An 18,500-nucleotide genomic window follows, 5' to 3' on the forward strand; every position below is an offset into this window, starting at 1 on the left:
GTGAAAAAAGAAAGAACAGAAATAAAAAGAGTACCATGCAGGACTAAAAGGATGGCAAGTCTCAGACTCCCTTAATTTCCTCGGTATTTATAACTTTTTTGGAGACAAGAATGATGTTTCCACCTTCCATCATGTTGCCGCATGCTTCATTTCCAGACCATTCATTTGTTCCCTCATCCTCTATTTATTCCTGATGAATCCTCACTGACTCAGAAATTTCACACACTCTCTTGCCTCAGCTGGATGCTATGCTGAGAACCACATACTCCAAAGCGGCCTCTGTAGGAAGGCCTTCTCTTTTTATCCTAAGAAGCTCCCTCAGGTTATTGCATATGGCACATCCTCCTCTTTTAGGCTATAAAACTTATGTAAATTTTTAATTATTCATTCAAATGTTTACTTGTGCATTTATAGTTTCTTTCAATGAACTCTGAACTATGAGCTCAAGAACCATATCTCTCTTTTTGACCAGCGACCTTGTACCCAGAACATATATCTGGGAAAGGGTAGACATTTAATACATATTTGTTGAAACAACGAATACACTAAAATTTGGAGATTCAATCTTAATAAAACAGGGATCCTGGCTTCACAGAACTCATATTCCAGTGAAGAAGAAAGCTGATTAAATAAATGATTATGATGCAATGTAGTAAAAGAAATATAGATGTAAAGAAATATCACTGCCTGGGAAAAGAACGGGTGTTAGTAAAACATCTTAGATGTGATGTTAAAATTGGATTTTAAAGAAAAAGGAATAAAAATGGACCTCAATAAAACTGCTACTTAGGAAAAATCAAGCACTACGACTTGTGCTATTTGAATGATATGTTCCACCATTAAAGTTTTCTTTTTTAATCAAATGCTAAATAAATTAACACGTACCTATAGTATGGCCATAAAATGGATTTTAAAAGAGATTTAATCAATATCTTACCAACAAAGGCACAAAATTAGGTTTTGCCCTCAAGGATATTCTTAGTGTTAACCCTTTTTCCTTTTTACTTGATGTATCCACTAATTGTTCTGACCTGGTAACATTGATGGAAGATATTGGTTTGTTTGTAAAAGGACCAGCGGGAATTATGTGATCATGAGTCTTCTGAAATTTTAAGCAGAAAATGGCTTAAGCATCTCCTATAGTTAGGGGACATGTGGTTTTAGTAGAACAATTTAGAGGAGTGAAATTGCATTTGTCTTTTTAGATTTAAATGTATGACTTGGGGATAATAAAGGAAAAGTCATTACTAATACAGCAAGGGATAATTAAAATAAAAGATGGTTTTAGGTACGCCACTAACTTTCTTACAGCTTCAATGATAAATTGTTAGGTATTATATTGATTGTGGCAGGAGGTAATGTGTCCCTTTGCGGTTAAAGCCCTTTCAGGAATAAGCTAAAATTTTTGATTTGATCATTTGTTCATTCATTTATGTATTTATTTTAATAAGATAGAAAGGAAGGGAGGGATGAATGAAGAAAGCATGAGGCAAAACATTTCTTTAAGTCACATTTAAAAATATAGATTTTAATAAAATATAGGAAAGAAAGGCAGTAGTCATTTTTAAAAAGCACTTGAGAGACAGTAGTTCTTTGTGAAGGCCTCTAAAATTTCCCCAAAACGTGTTCATCCACCTTGATTCAATCATGTATAAGGAAGAGTTTCTTGTTTGGTTTGTAAAGGAGGACCATATCCAGGCACTAACTAGGTCCTAACACTATTGCCGTTCTGTATGAACCTGTATGCCATGTACAGATAGAAATAGAAATAGTGTTTAAATCAAACTGATGCTGCTTACTTTAAGAGAAAGCTATCCAATGAATTTTAAATTAAAGTAGAAGATTTTATGCAAAGTCAGTACCATCTTCAACCCCCATTTAATATGGAGTACAGGAGGCCACTGATGTAAAATGCATCTTGCAACTTGCTTTAGATCAAGCTAAAACAAGATCAAGGGGAAACAAAGTAACTACAGGTTGTGACTTACAAGATCAAATCAGAAGTATTAATCTTCTTCTCAAAAGAAAAAAGATCAATTCTGTGTGTAAAATATGTTTTATAATCAACCTGGCCACATTTTACCAAATGTGTCTTTTTAGAAAAAAACCTGTAATAAACACAAATATTGTCAGTCATTGTCAAACTCAGGTATAAACTATACTAAAATGGTACTCAGGACTTGATACTATTATTCAGAAAAAATTAAGCCACAGTAATTATTTTATTTCTTAGTCAATATAAATACCAAGAAACATTGACTTATAAACTTTTTTTTTCAACTAAGTGATTATATAGAGAAAGAGCCAATAGAATCAGGATGAAAAGTTAAATAAGTACAAGGTAAATGTTGGAAAGTAAGGAGTTTTCAGAGCTAAGTCAATGCCAGTGAGTGGCTGGCAAATTCATTCTCAGTATGGGGAGGAATGGGACTGACCACTGTTTATGTCTTAGCATGATTATAATCTTTTCGTCATTCATTCACTAAGATGCAAGGTCTTAAAATATCTATCATGGTGCCTATGACATAATAGGCACTCAATAAATACCTGTTGAATGAATGACTGACTGAATGAATGAATGAACTATAATAAAGTCTGTTTGCTAAGAGACACGCTGTGATATTTGTTTATTCATTTATTTCATTTATCATTCAAGAAGTATCTTTTTTTTTTTTAATATCATTTCTATGTCAGGATGCTTGGCAGATACAATAGTAAGCTATAATAGTAACTGTCCCCTGCCCTTCAATAATTTAATTATTGGGAAAGACCAATATTGAGAAATAAAACCAACTAGAGAATACATAGTTACAATCTGAGGTTAGTCCATGTTAAGGATTATGGCACTTATCTTAAAATTAATGTGAAGATATTGAAGACCTTTGAGTAAGTGTATGTGAGCACTTGTAAATCTCTGCCAGGAGTTAGGGCTGGGTACATATTTGGAAGAGCTTTGACTGGTCATAGTCATGGAGAACAGATATGGGGGAGGAAGTGTGGATGTAGAGATCACTAGGTTACTGCCGTGCAGGTGAGAGTTGATTTCGTCTAGATGAAGATGATGGCAGGACAAATGTGAGATATACACAAATTAGAGATATATTTAGGAGAGGAATATCAATTGAACTTGGTGCAGGTTGGATTTAGTGAGAAGTTTTCAAGTAGGACGCCAAGATTTCTGCCTCACATGTTTTTTATATTATGCTCTGAGAAAAAGGAATGTTGGGAGATGATCAACTTTCATAGGGTGGAAAGGTTGATATAATTGGTTTTATCTTAGATGTTGAGTTTGCTTTCTAAAAACGACAGACACCAGAGTCTTATTCCAGATCTACTTCACCAGAAACTCTTCAAGTGGAGCCTTGGAATAAACCTTCACTTCTAAAAAGTTCCTTGAAGATTGTAATTCACACTAAAATTTTGGAATCACTTCTGCCACGTCTGTTTCAAACCCTTGGTACTAATCTGGAATTTGGGCTCTGAATTGCCTTTTTTTTCCCCATGTGTAGAAAAACTTTAGCCTGAAATTGTAAAGATTGTGGAAGATACATTCCAGAAACATTTACAGGCAAATTTTCTTAATGAACACAGTTTGTTCCCTGAACTGTGATTTAGATGATTTATCTTCTATATATTTCTCTATACCATATATAATATTCACAGATAGAGTTACCATCACAAAACTGGCAATGCTATCAGCAGGTATTTTTTCTCTATTCTTCCTCATTTACTAGGCCTTATAAGTATTCTGCCCTCCTCCTCATCTTTTACACATGTCCTTACCCAACCCCTTTGAATATACCATATTAAAAAAAAATACTTACCCTATATCTTCACCTCTATTTGAAATATAGCTAAAAGAATAGCGTCAATTAATTTAGCCCATTGCCTTGTGGCGGTTTCTTTCTTGTTTCCTCCCCTAAGAGCATCATTCCTTAAAACACTTAACCTTTACATTTTTGCTCCCAGGTACATTTAAATTGAAAAAGATCCATAGGGTGTCCACCTCTCTTCAAGGTTCTCAATGCACATCAGCATTGTAGAAATTCTGAGAACCTGAGTAATTTGTAAACCAGTTTCCCTTGTACAATCATTTCCCAAACTTATTTTACCTTGTACCCATTTTCCCCTAGAAACACTTATTAATACCTCTGGAACATACATTAAACATAGCTGATTTGGAGAACTAGATCTTGATCCACATATTCCTCCAGTTAGAGTGTTTTAGACAATAGAATGGAAGAGAACTTAGTAGAGAAAATTAAATGATCCTTTTGTCTTGATCCCATAAAATGAGGAAGATTGATTTTATCCTTAAATGTACATCATTCACATTGCTCTTGTGCTTACACTTTATACTGTAATTAAATATAAAATAAAAGTTATCAAATACATATTAAGTTTGTTGAGTAGTTGAATCAATGGTTTTTTTAAAAGAAATGAAATCTATTTATTTACCTTTACATTGTAGAAATATGGCAATGCCCCAAGAAAAATGAAATTAGCCTGCAATCTCCCACTTAAAGAGCTCCATTGTTAGCATTTTAATATGTATTGTTTGTGTCAGATTTTTTATTTATTGCCTCTCACCTCTAAATTCCCTCACTTTTACCTGCTCTGTGAAAATATTATGAGCCCTTTGCCCATTGGTGTGATATTAGGGTTTACTAATTATCTCTAGAGTTTACAAGTAATTAGGCTTTACTAATATCTCATCAATAATGGCTCCAGGGGACATTCCAGAAGGAAAGATTTCACTTCCAGGTGCTAATGTACTTGCTCTGGATGCTCTTGTTGACTTCTCCAGTGTCTGGCTCCTGCAGCATCTGTCACTTTCCCACTACCCAGCTATGCGATGTTTGCAATTTCTGTAGCACTCAAGGTTTCTCCAGCACCCAGCTTCTGCAGCTCCGAGGGCTCCCTCAGTGTCCTGCTCCCACAGTGCATGCAGTTTTTCCCAAGATGTCTTCAGCAGCACACAGCAGCCAACAGCTTCCCCCAGCACCTCCTGTCAAGAATTCTTGTAGTAGAGTGCCTCAGGTGAGAAACTTCCCGTGAATAGCTTCCCTAGATCATTAGAAGATGGATTTACAGCATGTTACAGGGGGCATATTTCCAGAAACTTTCACCATGAGGAAACACAGCAACTTTTGTACCATCCAGTTAGCCGTGCTCTCTCTAACCAGGGCTGAACCTCAGTACTGTAGAGATGGAGGGAGGCTTCTTTCTCAGCTGGAGAGTTAGTGGCTATTCCTTATATCTGTTAGCTCTGTATTTTTTAGAGTTCTCTTTACTTGTCAGTAGCCATTTCCTCATTACCTGTCATAGTTAATAATTATTTTTATTAAAATTTCAATGCTCAAATTAGCATGTGTTTTTTCTGTCCTGGTTGGAGCCAAAATAATTACTGATAAGTTACCTAATCTAATATTGTTGCATATATTATTGTTTCGGTTTTTAAAAGAATCAGGAGCCCCTCTTTTCACAATATTCTATGAGTTTCTACATCATTGTTTTAATTGTGGCATAGTAACCCATATAGTAGTAGATACTTCATTTTCTTTGTTTTCCATCTCCTTTTGTGTGTATGTATATACTGTTTTCATTTTTCAAAATTATAAGCAATGCTCTGGTAAACATCCTTTACTCATATCTATAATGATTGTCTTACAATTGATTCTTAGTCACATGGACATTTTAGTCAGGAGCATATGATGAACATACTAGGTAAAGTGCTAGGGGAATACCAAACATATTATTTAGTGGTATAATGAAATATCAGAAAAAAATGAGGATGTCATGGTTTTTACTGTCATTTACCAAAGTTTCATACCAGAAATCTGAAAAATCTCTCATGTAACACAAAAACTGAGACTAGGTTTGAGATTGAGCCATTAAACATTAATTATCATAAATCACTCTAGCTGTTCTTCTGATTAAATGTCTTCCTTGTGCTTTACAATTGGGAACTCCACCTCATCAAAAGAATGCAAAATGGGAAAGAAGTAAATGATTCAGAATATCTTGGCTGTGTTTAGAAGGAAGTGCTTTGAGAAAACAAAATGTTAACCTGAACTTTTTAAACAAATTGAACTTGACTGATTTCCTGGGTTTACAGACAAAAAAAAAAAAAATCCCTGCAGCTTCAGCTGGAAACTTTAACTCACTGGCTCAGTTGTTATTTTCTTGAGATTACTATATCCAGGCATAAACAATCTCAGATACTGAGCTAAATGTACCTGAACCGCTGAGCATCTTTCAGGTTAATTTGAACCAACAACAGAATGATCCTGATTGGCAGCCACTAAGAATTATCTCCCACCAAGAAGCACATGGGCTCAATCCCTTATAGAACCAGACAATCTCTTATATATCCTGAAAGTGGTCATCCTCATTCAATGTTATTTCTGATTCACTCATAGATGTTTCCTGAATGAATTGGTGGAAATATTAGTACTTAATGAGCCATTTGGTGGTTTGCAAGAGGTTGTGTTAATCTCAAGATGAGATGCAATATATATTACATGTAATCACAATGTAATTATAAAAATAGACATGTGGTATCATTGTTGTTATGGTTATTATCATCAAAAACACAATCACTGTCACTTACTGAGCACCTCCTGTGTAGACAACATACCTCTTGTTCATGAATTAGTTTAGTTAATACAAAGCTCTTAGAAGTAAGTACCAATAATATCCCCATTTTACAGATAAAGCAGGAGGAAGAGAAAAGTTAAGAATTTGCCTATGGTCACACAGTTATCCATCTTTTCAACCAAATTAGACTGTCTGACTCCAATATCAGGTCAATGCAGTGGCCCACGCATTGTGCTTTACTATTTACCACACATTTAGGAGATAAAAGAAAGGGAATAGTTAACCTTAAAGAGAATCTTCTTTCACTTTCAGATAATTCCTTTCAGCCTTAATTTCAGTGGGGTTTCTGAGAGACTTAAATGACTACATTTTCCCCCTTAATTCACCATTTTGAATTGTATTACTTAGATTTATCATATTTTATAGTGCTATGTGATTTAGCATAGCTATTATCAATCTCTTTCTCATATCACTACACATGGCAAATAAAATTAACATGTATGACATTTTCTCAATGCTTATCCTAAATTAATATGTGAATCTGCATAAGTAAAAGTCTATAGATTTACACAGTTTCTTCCAGGCCAACTGTTACTCTACTCCTTTGGCTCCTATTTTTCATAGAGTCTGCAGTTAAGGACCCACAATCTAGAGAAATTGAAAGAGATATGTTGGCTCAACAAATATATTTTGAGCCCCTATAATGTTCAAAGAGCGAGAGCACTGTGGTAGGCTTGTAGGGGATTTAAAAATAATAAGATAGCCTAGAAGAGATAGGCACTGATATCATTGACAAAAATTATTTCAATCAGGAGAGAGTAAAAATTGCATAGATGATAGAGGCTCTGTTCATCCCTCTGGTGACCAAATCAAAGTTGTGATGAAAACAAGGAGCAGCAGCGAGGAAAAATCACCCGGGATCTAGAGGAACAAGTCATACAACTAGGAAGAAGTCCAAGAAAGCACCGTGCAGTGGCAGAAGGTAGGACGGGGTGAGGACATGGGGCTGCCCGGTGTCAAGCAGCTGAGTGAGATGGAGGCTGCAGCGGTGGCAGATGCCTCTTAAAAGGATCAGGTTCGTGAGTGGATTTTCGCGGTGATGGACCTGCTCACTCTGAGCAACAGTGCCTGTTGGGCTGTGCACAGGGGGCACCAGGGACTTACAGGGAGACATTGTCAGAATGAGGGCCGAGGCAGGACTCACTCTGTACAGAAGTGCCTGTGGAATCCATTGTTCCCTGTTGAGCCCTCCCATCCCCCCTAGTGTGAGGACACAGCACCACCATAGCTGTGACATCATCGAACTGGATAACAGAGGTCACTCTGCCCAGAGGATTCCCTGAAACCCCACCTCCCTCAACTCATGGCTCCACCCAAACCACATCCAAGTGTATCCTCAGTGAGTCAGGTGCTCCTTGTTGAGCTGCACCTAGACTCACACTGGAGGCAGCTGGCCTCGGTTTCTGGTGTGGCCTTGTGAGGCAACTATAAGCATAGCTTCTGTGGATTACCTGCTAAATCTTGGCAGGTAGCCCCAGAGAAGTAGAGGTTTGGGCTAATTTTGGCTTGCAGTTGCAATCCTCTCAGGACTGTGCCACTGGACACCTACTTCACAAATCCACACTAATAAGACAGGGAGACTTAGGAACTTTGCTTAGTACAGAGAAACAGGCACAGAAAGGCAACCAAAATGGGAAGACAAAGAAGCAGAAACCATATGAAATAAAAGAACAGAGATCCAGATATAATGGAGTCAAGTAATCTAACAGATGCAGAGTTCAAAACAGTGGTTATAAAGATACTCAATGAACTTTTGGGAAGTGCAGATAAATTCAGTGAGAACTTCAACAAAGAGATTAAAACATAAAAATGGAAATGGAAATTATAAAAGGGAACCAGGTTGAAATGAAGAACACATTATCTGAGATATGAAGCATATTAAATGGAATAAACAAGGAATAAACAAAGTGAATAAAGAAGAGGATCAAATGCCCTATCTAGAGGATAGGAAAGCCAATCAAGACATTCAATCAGAATGGCAAGAAAAGAGATGCCAAGACTGTAAAAATAATTTAAGGAGGATATGGGACACTATTAAGGCTCCAAATATTCATCTGATAGACATAACTGAAGAAAATCAAGATGTTGAATAGCTGTTTGAAGAAATAATGATGGAAAACTTCCCTAACATAATGAAGGAAATGGGCATAAAACCCCAGGAAGCTCAAAGAATTCCAAAAATCAGGGATTTAAAGAGGTTCACACCAAAACACATCATAATTAAAATGCTAAAGATTAAATACAAAGAAGAAATATTAAAAGCAGCAAGAGAAAAACAGATAGTTACTTGTAAGGGAACACTCATAAGACTGGCAGCCAATTTCTCAAAAGAAACTGTGCAGGACAGAAGGGCTTGGCAAAAAAAATATTCGATAGGATGAAGGCCCAGGATCTACAATCAAGAATAATTTATCCAGCAAAGCTATCATTTAGAGTTGAAGGACAGATAAAGAGCTTTCCAGACAAAAATAAGCTAAAGGAATTTATCACCCCCTAGCCAGAATTACAGGAAATATTGGAGGGACTTCTTTAAGAAGAAAAACCATGTATCAAAAACAGGAATAAAGAATGGTAAAAACTACATTCCTATCACTAACTACCTTAAATGGAAAAGAATTAAGTGCTCTAACCAAAAGATAAGAGTGGCTAAAAGGATAAGAAAACAAGACCCCTACATATGAAAAGGAAGGGGATGGAAAAAAGATATTGCTTTGATGGACCTATAAGATATTTAAGTCAGAAAGAGAAAGATAAATACTATATGATTTCACTCATATGCGGAATCTAAGGAATAAAAAGAACAAACTAATTAAAAACAGACTTGTAAATATAGTGGACAGTTGTTGGACAGAGGGGAGGAGGATTTGGGGGAGTGGGAGAATGGGGTGAAGGGCTAAAAAAGTACAAATTAGTAGCTGATGGATGGTCATGGGGACGGAGAGCAAAGCATAGGGAATGCAGTTAGCATTAATACTTTGGCTAGATGGAGGGTCAGGGGAGGGAGGATGCAATTGGGAGGATCGTTTTATGAACTATATAGATGTCTAACCAATGTAGTGTATACATGAAACTAAATTAAAAAATAATAATAAAAAATAAACAAAAGGGAACTTTTAAAAAACAATTAGTTTAATCATAGACAGTCAAGAAAGGAGAGAAGGTGGGAAGAAGAACATATCAACAGGGAATGCTGAGTATGGCACATTCTTAAGTTTCGTAATTGGAATCCTACTGTTTAAATGTGGGCCACTTCTGGGAAATTCTGCACCATGAAGATTTTTCTTAGTGTTAAAAAAAAAAATCTGACAAAACAATAAAGGGGACTGGAAGTAACAGGAGATGAAGCAGCTAACAAACCATGAAGTCGTATCTAATAAACAAGAGAGGTCAATCAAGCCACAATCCCAAAATGTATCGATATCCCATATGACAGAATTTCTATCGTGGCACTTGCTGTTTATGTATTAGTAGGCAGCATGGCATAAAAATCAAAAATAGCTTAGGGTACAAACTCAACTCCCCATCCCCGTGTTTAAAATTATCAATACTGCTAGGATTCTCTACATTTTCATATATTTTTTTCCTGCAACAAGTTAAACAGGATCACGAATTCACATGATGTTCATGGGGACTCAGTAAATATTTAATGCACACTTTCATTCTAGAGATGAAGAAACTCCAGCCAAATTTTTTTTTAAAAAGTTGATTTGATCCATACTCAACTGAAAAATCTGTAGAGTTGTAATCAGAATTATCCACTTGTCATACCTCTTAATTTTGTGATTTATCTACTTCACCATCAATCACTAAATTTAATTTTTCAAATACAGAATATTTTGGCTTGGCTTCATAGGATAAGATTTTTTTTTTTTTTTGTAGTGGGTGAAGAAATAAATAATAGCAAAAATTAAGTATGAGGGTTTTTTTTTCTTTAGGTGAGGCAACCTTTGGGTGACCTCACAGATTGCAAGGACCTTGTCAATTACAATCCCTTATTTATTTATTTAATTTTTATACCCGCAGCACCTGGTCTTCCTAGGTGGTCTCCCATCAAAGTACTAACCAGGTCCAGCCCTGCTTTGCTTCTGAGATCAGACAGGATCAGGCTTATTCAGGGTGGCATGGCCATAGACTGAGATTTTTTTGTTTTTAACCAGATTTATTCACATTATTATTTTTGTCTCAGAGCAATAGATTAATGCCACATTTAAATGGAAAGCTTATTTATTTTGTATTTATAAATCGGTAGATTCTGCATGTGTCATGAAAAATGTAAGCAAGTTTTACAATAGTAAGCTGTATACAATTAATTTCTATTCTGTGTCAAAAAGCTCCATAGTAGACAATTAATGCATAAAACACCAGCGACTCCTGCCCTAAGGGCTGCATTGCCACATGAAATGAAAGACCTCAAATACCATCATTATCTCGGCCTGTATTTTTTGTTTGTACGGTCTAAGAAATATATAATTTTAAATTGAATATTTACCTAGTCAACAGATTAAGGGTGTTTTCTGGTTGTTATCTCCTTTAAATCTAGAACAAAATTTCTGGCTATGAATATTAATAGGTTACTCATATACTAAGATATTACTGCTTACTGTCTTCACTTCATGGCACACTTATAAAATGAAATTTATATGCCACATTAGAGGAAACTGGAGGGGATCTAAATGGAGCTTGGTGAAAATTATATATTCTTTATATTCAACAATAACAAAAATAAAATCAAACAACTATAAGATAAAAATAAAAAATAAAAACTATAATAAAAGTATAAAGTATTTGATGTTAAATAATTTATGTAAAATTTTCAGATAATAATTTTTATGTTTTTTAAAGAGAAATCTGTGCTTACTTCTACAAACCTTTTTTTTTTTTCTACCATATCTTATACTTTCAGTGGTGGCTACAATTCTAACTAGATATTTTAATATTATTTTCCAATTTTTGCTAGTCACATTTGACAAGAAATGTTTAATCATTTTTACAACCATTCAAAAATTTATGAATCAATTTTTTTAAGAATCTAATTTCTTCTTGCTTTCACATGAAAAAAATATTGACATATCTTCTGACAATGTGTATGAAATTGAATTCAATCCAAGTTTGTTGTTGCTTTTACAAGTAAATCACAATGATGATGGTAGAAGGCTGTGTTAGACCCCCCACATCTGCAAGACAGTCATATCATCTTTATGTGAAGACAGAGATATGGAGCAACTACCTAAAGCCAGGCTGACAAGTGCTTCCTGAACTCCCACCCTTGGCCTGCTGTACCTCTGCCCTGAAATATGAGTTTTTCTAGTATTCCCAGCAACTCCTTGGTCACTATGGGCATTGGTGTATACTCTGCAGCTGGTTGTAGAGAAGTTAATGCCCAACTGGTCGAATGTTGAAGAAATTGTGGCAGACCCATGAGTCATGTTTTTCATTGTATCTGCCTTCTGTGACCACTTTTTAAACCTCTATCAGACTCCATCTCTCTTGGGTGACTTTCCTAGGAGATCCCATAAAGGCTCTTCATGGCTGAATGTGAATTACTCCAGGGTGCTGAGTAACACAGGCTTCACCTGGCAGCCCCAAGGATTGAGAGGAGCATTATCTCATGTCCCAATTATAAATATTAGATTCACAACTCTGTACCTAAGCAGACTGGTTGGAACCCTCTGCTTTAGGTATGTGACTTAAGAAAGGGTTGAAGAAATTTGAAAGTAAAACCAAAATGGAAAACTCTATTTCACACTTTCTTTATCTAGACTAAAACTGCACCCTCATGGGGGATGAAAACAGACTTTTCATACTGAAAACAACACATTTATTCTTTGTCATTCATTTGAGACCATCACCAGGAAGGTAATATACTTTGGACAAAATGGGGCAATTCAAGTTAGGTGATTGCTTTGCCTAAGCCAGAAAGCTTTATGGAGAGAAATTGAGGAAAAAGAGCAAAATAGACAAGCAAGCTTTTTCTTTCTTTTTAACCACTAACCATTGGAATTATTTCTATTATTTGAATGATTTTGAACTGATTTAGATACATCCACAATTAAATATAAGCTCAAGAAGGCATTCTAAAGTCAAATGGAAAGTAAGTTGAGTGGTCTTGATATGAAACTGACATTTTTATTCTCTGTGTACTCCAGGCTCTTCATTCATCTATTCACACTTGTATTCAAGTATTCATCATTTATGGAGTCATATATTCATGAAGTATTTGTTAACGTGGACTCTATACTTGGTATTGACCTAGATGTTGGGCTAGAAAGGTGAAAAGGTATTATCAATCATTACTTTGGAGGCACTCCCTGTCTTGTAGGGAGTCAGTCATGGAGATTCACATAATTGTCATAAAACTGGAAAAGTACCATTATAATCATATGAACAGACTATCAGGAGAGAATTATCTCATTCATTATTGATGCGTATTTGGACATTTACCTGTCCAAGATGTAAATCCATCTAATAGAGGTTGTGTTTTTAAGGGCACAATTCTTGTCTTCATCACTCTTATTTTATGTTTGTTGCATCAGATGCTTTGCATACAAGTAATTGCGGTTATTTCTATTGAATATGTTTTCAGCTATTTCTTACATTCTCTCCTTAACTTTTCCTTCTCCAAAAGTATGGATTTTGTTTTTATAAAACAGAAATAGTACCATAATTACCACCAGTGAGATTGTGAGGTTTAATAGAAATAATGCATTTTAAGGCCTGATTTTTAACAGCATTTTAAGGTATACCTTATATAACAAAATAGATTGTACATAATTAAAATAAATAATATGATACATTTTAACTTATATGTAAGTCTGTGAAAACTGCTATCACAATATTCAACACCCACAAAAGTTTTCTCATGCATTTTTTTGTTATTATAAATTTGTATTTTCTAAAATATTTTAAAGATGGTCAGTATTTGACTTCTTTCACTTAATGTAATTGAGACTCATCCATGTTATTCCATGTGTCAATAGTTTATTTCTTTTAACTGCTAAGTATTATTCCACTGTATGGATCTACCTCTTTGTTGATTCATTAACTTATTGATAGAAATTTGGGTTATTTCCAGTTATTTCAGCTATTGAAACTAAAGCTGCTACAAACATTTATATACAAGTATTTGTGTGTAGTTTCCTAAGAGAGGAATGGTTGGATCATGTAGTAGGGGTATGCTTAACTTTTTAAGAAACTGTCAAACTATTTTCAAAATGGTAGTGCCATTTTATATTTTCAACAACAGTATAGGAGAGTTCCAATTCCTCTACATTTCCACCAAACTTTGTCTAGTTGGTCTTTTTAATTTTTAGCCATCCTAATATATATGTAGTGATAGTTCACTGTGGTTTTGATTTGTATCTCCCTATCGACTAATGATTTCAATTATCCCTTTAGATTTCTTTTTGTCATCTTAACTTCTTTCTTGGTAAAGTGTTTAAATCATTGTTCATTTTTTAAGTTGTTTTCATACTGTTGAGTTTTTGAGAATACTTCATACATCGTAGAGACAAGTTCTTTATCAGATATATGCTTTGCAGATATTTTTTCCAGTCTTTGGCTTATCTTTGTTTTATTCTTTTAGCAAAATATTTCAAAAAGCAGAAACTTTTATTTTTATAAAGTCCAATTTATTATTTTTTTCTTTTATAAATCATGTCTTAGGTGTCGTGTCTAAAAATCTTTACCTAAACTGAGATCCCAAAATTTCCTCTATGGTTTAATAATGCATTTTATAGTTTTGTGATTTTTCATCAGCTCAATAGTGTATCTTGAGTTAATTTTTACATTGGTGTTAGGGATGGATTAAAGTTCATTATTTTGCATATAAAAATCTAATTTTTCCAGCAACATTTTGAAAAGATTTTCCTTTCTCAATTGAATTGTCTTTGTCAAAAATCTGCTGCCATAATATGTGTGGGTCAATTTATAGACTCTCTACTCTAGTTCATTGGTACGATTGTTTATTTTCATTGCAATACCATACTCTATCAATTACTGTCAATTTATAACAAATATTAAAGTCAGTTAATGAAACTTGACTTTGTTCTTTAAGATTGTTTTTGTTTGCTTATTCTAAGTACTATGCATATCCACATGAATTTTAGAAACAGCTTGTCAATTTTGACAAAATCACCTTCTGTGCTTTGTTTGAGATTGCACTGGATTTATTGATCAATTTGGGAAGAATTGATTTCTTAACAATATTGAGCTTACTAATCAATGAAAAAAATATATATCTCTATTTAGATCTTTTTTAATTCCTTTAGCAATGTTTTGCATCCTTCAATGTACAGGTCTTGCACGCATTTTGTTAGATTTACCCCTAAATATTTAAAAATTTTGAGACCACATGAAATAGTATTTTTTAAATATTTCAACTTTTTGCTTCTAGTATGTAGGAATTCATTCAATTTTTTTAGCCTTATTGCACCAACTAGCCTCTCTAATGCAGTATTGAATACAAGTGACAAAGGAAGAGGTCCAATTTTCCCTGATTTTTGGAGAAAAATATAAAGACTTTCATCATTAAGTATGATATTACTGTAAGTTTTTCATAGATTTCTATTATCAGGTTGAGAAAGTTCTCTCTTAATTCTAATTTTTTGAGAACTTTTATGAGGAAAGAGTGTTGGCTTTATTAATTAATTTTACAGCATTTATTGACATTAAGCCATTTGGCTTGGAGTTTTTATTGTGAGATTTTTTTCCTCCACAAATATGATTTCTTTAAAAGATATAAACATGCTCAGATTTTCTATTTCTTGAGTGAGCATTGATAATTTATGGCTTTCATCTAAGATATCAATTTATTGATAAAATGTATTCATAATATGCCTTTATTATCCTTTTAATATCTGTAGAATTTGTAGTTATGTTACCTCTGTCATTTCTGATATTGGCAATTTGTATCTTCTTTTTCTTCTTGATCAGTTGGACTAGAAACTTATCAATTTTATTGATCTTTTTCAAAATTTAATTTTTGGTCCGATGGATTTTATGTATTATTTTTGTTTTCAGTATTATTGATTTCACTCTGACATTTGTTTTTTTTTCTTTTTCTTCAACTTACCTTAGGTATACTTTTCTCTTCTTTTTCTAGTCTCTTAATGTGGTACCTGAGGTCATTAACTTGAGATAATTCTTCCAGTACAGGTGCTTAGTGCTATAAATTTTCTCTTAAGTTCTGCTCTAGTAGCAGTCCACAAATACTTAAAACACTGGATTGTGTTTTCATTGACATTTAGCTCAAAATAGTTTTTAATTTCCCTTTCGTTTTCTTCTTTGACTCATGGGTTATTTAGAAGTATGTTAAAGTTTACAAATATTTGGATTTCTTTTTTTTAGAAAAAAAAACTTTCTATTACTATAAAACTTTCTGTTACTATAAAACAAATCCTTTTAAACTTCTTGTTTTATGGCCCACTATTGTTGGGTGCAGAATTCTATAAATATTAATTAGGTCAAATTAGTCGATAGTTTTGTAAAAGTCATACATCCTTATTGATTTTTCTTTCTATCTACTTAATCTTTTGATTATGTTGCTTCATGGATTTTGTAGCTCTTTCGTATTGTTTTATTTATTTATTTATTTATTGTCTAAATATTTAGGACTATTATGTCCTCTTGAGAAACTGATCCTTTGTCATTATGAAATGATCTTTTTTTACCCTTGGTAATATTCTGTGCTCTGAAATCTACTTTAGCTGATCTTGCTATAACACCTTAGCTTTCTTTATTAATGATTATTGATGTCATTAGGTTTAAGTCTGTCACCTTGCTGGGTGTCTTCTATTGCTCCAACCTGTTCTTTATCTTAGATTTCAAATATTCTTGAGCTTTGTTCTGGGATGAAGTTTTGTTAAATGAAACAGTTTTATTTTTTCTAGTCTTGCTTTTAAGAGTTCTTAGGAATGACCAGAGTCACAGTGTATAGCTAATTATTTCATATAACTGAGGCAAGATATTCCAAATTCTTTCCCCAAGATCCCGTGAATTAAGTGGTTTTCTAGTCTGAGTAGTGGTAATTGGCACTATTCCAGGCCCTGTGTGCACGAGGGTCTATTACCTGTAAACCTGTTGAACTTTTTTTTTTTTCCTGCTTTCTGACGATTTCTTCACAGATGTGTTCTAATCTGTACTCTGTTAGGCCCCTTTGCAGATCTCTGGAGTTCTGTGTACAGCTCACCCATTTGATTTTCTGTCCTATTACTTCTAGGGGCTTTATCTCTCCAGGCTCTCAGCTCCGTCTCTTCACCTCGAGTCTGCCAAGCTTTACCCCTTTTCAATGCAGTAAACTGGAGCAATCACAGGGCTCACATTTGTTTCCTATCTCTTAGGGACCTCTAGGCTTCATTGGCTGATAGCCAGTTTCTTGAAAATTTGCTTCATATGTCTTACTTTTCTTTTTTTCTTTCTCTTTCATTCTTTCTCTTTCTTTTCTGTCTCTTTTTTCTTTTCTTTCTTTCCTTCCTTCCCTCCCTCCTTCCTTCTCTCTCTCTCTCTCCCTTCCTCCCTTCCTTCCTTCCTTCCTTCCTTCCTTCCTTCCTTCCTTCCTTCCTTCCTTCCTTCCTTCTTTCCGTTCTTCTTTCCTTCCTTCTTTCCTTTTTTCCTTCATTCCTTTCTTTTCCTTCCTTCCCCAACCACCCCCCCTCTTTCTTTCTTTCTTTTTCTCTTTCTCTATTTCTTTCTTTTTGTTCTTTCTCTTTTAAATGTTTCAGATAGGGTAAATCCAGTCCGCACTACATTTTAGCTAGAATTGGAAGTATGTAAGCATACAAAATTGAATTAATGGTACCATATGGCTCTCCTTCCTCTATTACTTTAGCACCAATATTCTCATGGTTAAAATAAAGTTTCACGGTTCCCTGAGGATTTCCCCAGTGTAGTCTTGATGCAAAATTTCAATGACAATGGATAATTGACTGCACTATACAACATCTGTTCTTAATGAAATAAAAGAGATTCACATGTCTACACTACATTAGTGAAGGTATTACGAGCTGGTATAACAACAAATCTTTATCTGTTAGTGACTTAAGAAAACAAAGGTTTATTTCTTGTTCACATAGTAAACCAACATGGCGCTTCTGATTTGCTGAGGGCTTTTCTCTGTGAAACGAATTAGGGACGTGGACTTCTACATTCTGATTCTGCCATTTCCTAGGGTCTCAAAGGCATTAGAATATAGCTGTAAAACAGGGGAGAAGAGAGTATAAAAGGCTCTGTTCTTAATCACCTCAATCCAGAAGTGACATTCATTTCCTCAGCTCACCTTTCACTGGCAAGATCTAGATGCAGGAGGTTCTTAAACATGTAGTCCTGGCAAGCCAGCTTTACACAGTGGAAGGCAAGCAAGCTCTTTGCTGAATTGCTCATCATCTTTTGACAAACATAAAGAACATTGAGATATTTTACCCCCTTCTGAAGTGTTTGCTTCTTTTTTTCCCATCCCTCCAACTCTGATCATGGGCAGCAGCCTAAATATTTCTTCCATGTTTCATCCACTCACATTGTCAAGAGAGCCTTCTTCTTTTACACAACCTTTTACACAACAAACACCACATATTGGGTTTCTTCTTATAGTACATTTCCCACATTTGAATCTAAACCATATCACCAGGTGACTGCTGACTAATTTCAAAATGTTGGTATTCCTGTAAAAGGAAGAGATGATTAGCTTTCAAGGCATTTGGGGGCCAGAATTGCTCTATTTCCTACTCTTAACCTACCGCTACCCTACTCCTAATCAGGTAGAATGAAACCTGTTACAGTTCTTTGGACTTTGATTCACATAAAGAAATCATAGACTGAATAGGCTGATTACGAGGATTAAATGAAAT

The 18,500-nt window shown here is 34.6% G+C and overlaps 1 protein-coding gene and 1 pseudogene across 14 annotated transcripts in view; one reads left to right on the forward strand and one right to left on the reverse strand.

Annotated features, from left to right (window-relative positions):
* The window catches only part of GRM7 (glutamate metabotropic receptor 7), a 761,960-nt gene that overhangs the window by 63,145 nt on the left and 680,315 nt on the right, over window positions 1-18,500 (forward strand). The gene's annotated exons all lie outside the window — the stretch shown is intronic.
* LOC118602457 lies at window positions 10,675-10,793 on the reverse strand (annotated as a pseudogene).

Source organism: Rousettus aegyptiacus, unplaced genomic scaffold (assembly GCF_014176215.1).
Source record: "Rousettus aegyptiacus isolate mRouAeg1 unplaced genomic scaffold, mRouAeg1.p scaffold_m13_p_4, whole genome shotgun sequence".
In the NCBI taxonomy this organism is placed as follows: Eukaryota; Metazoa; Chordata; class Mammalia; order Chiroptera; family Pteropodidae; genus Rousettus; species Rousettus aegyptiacus.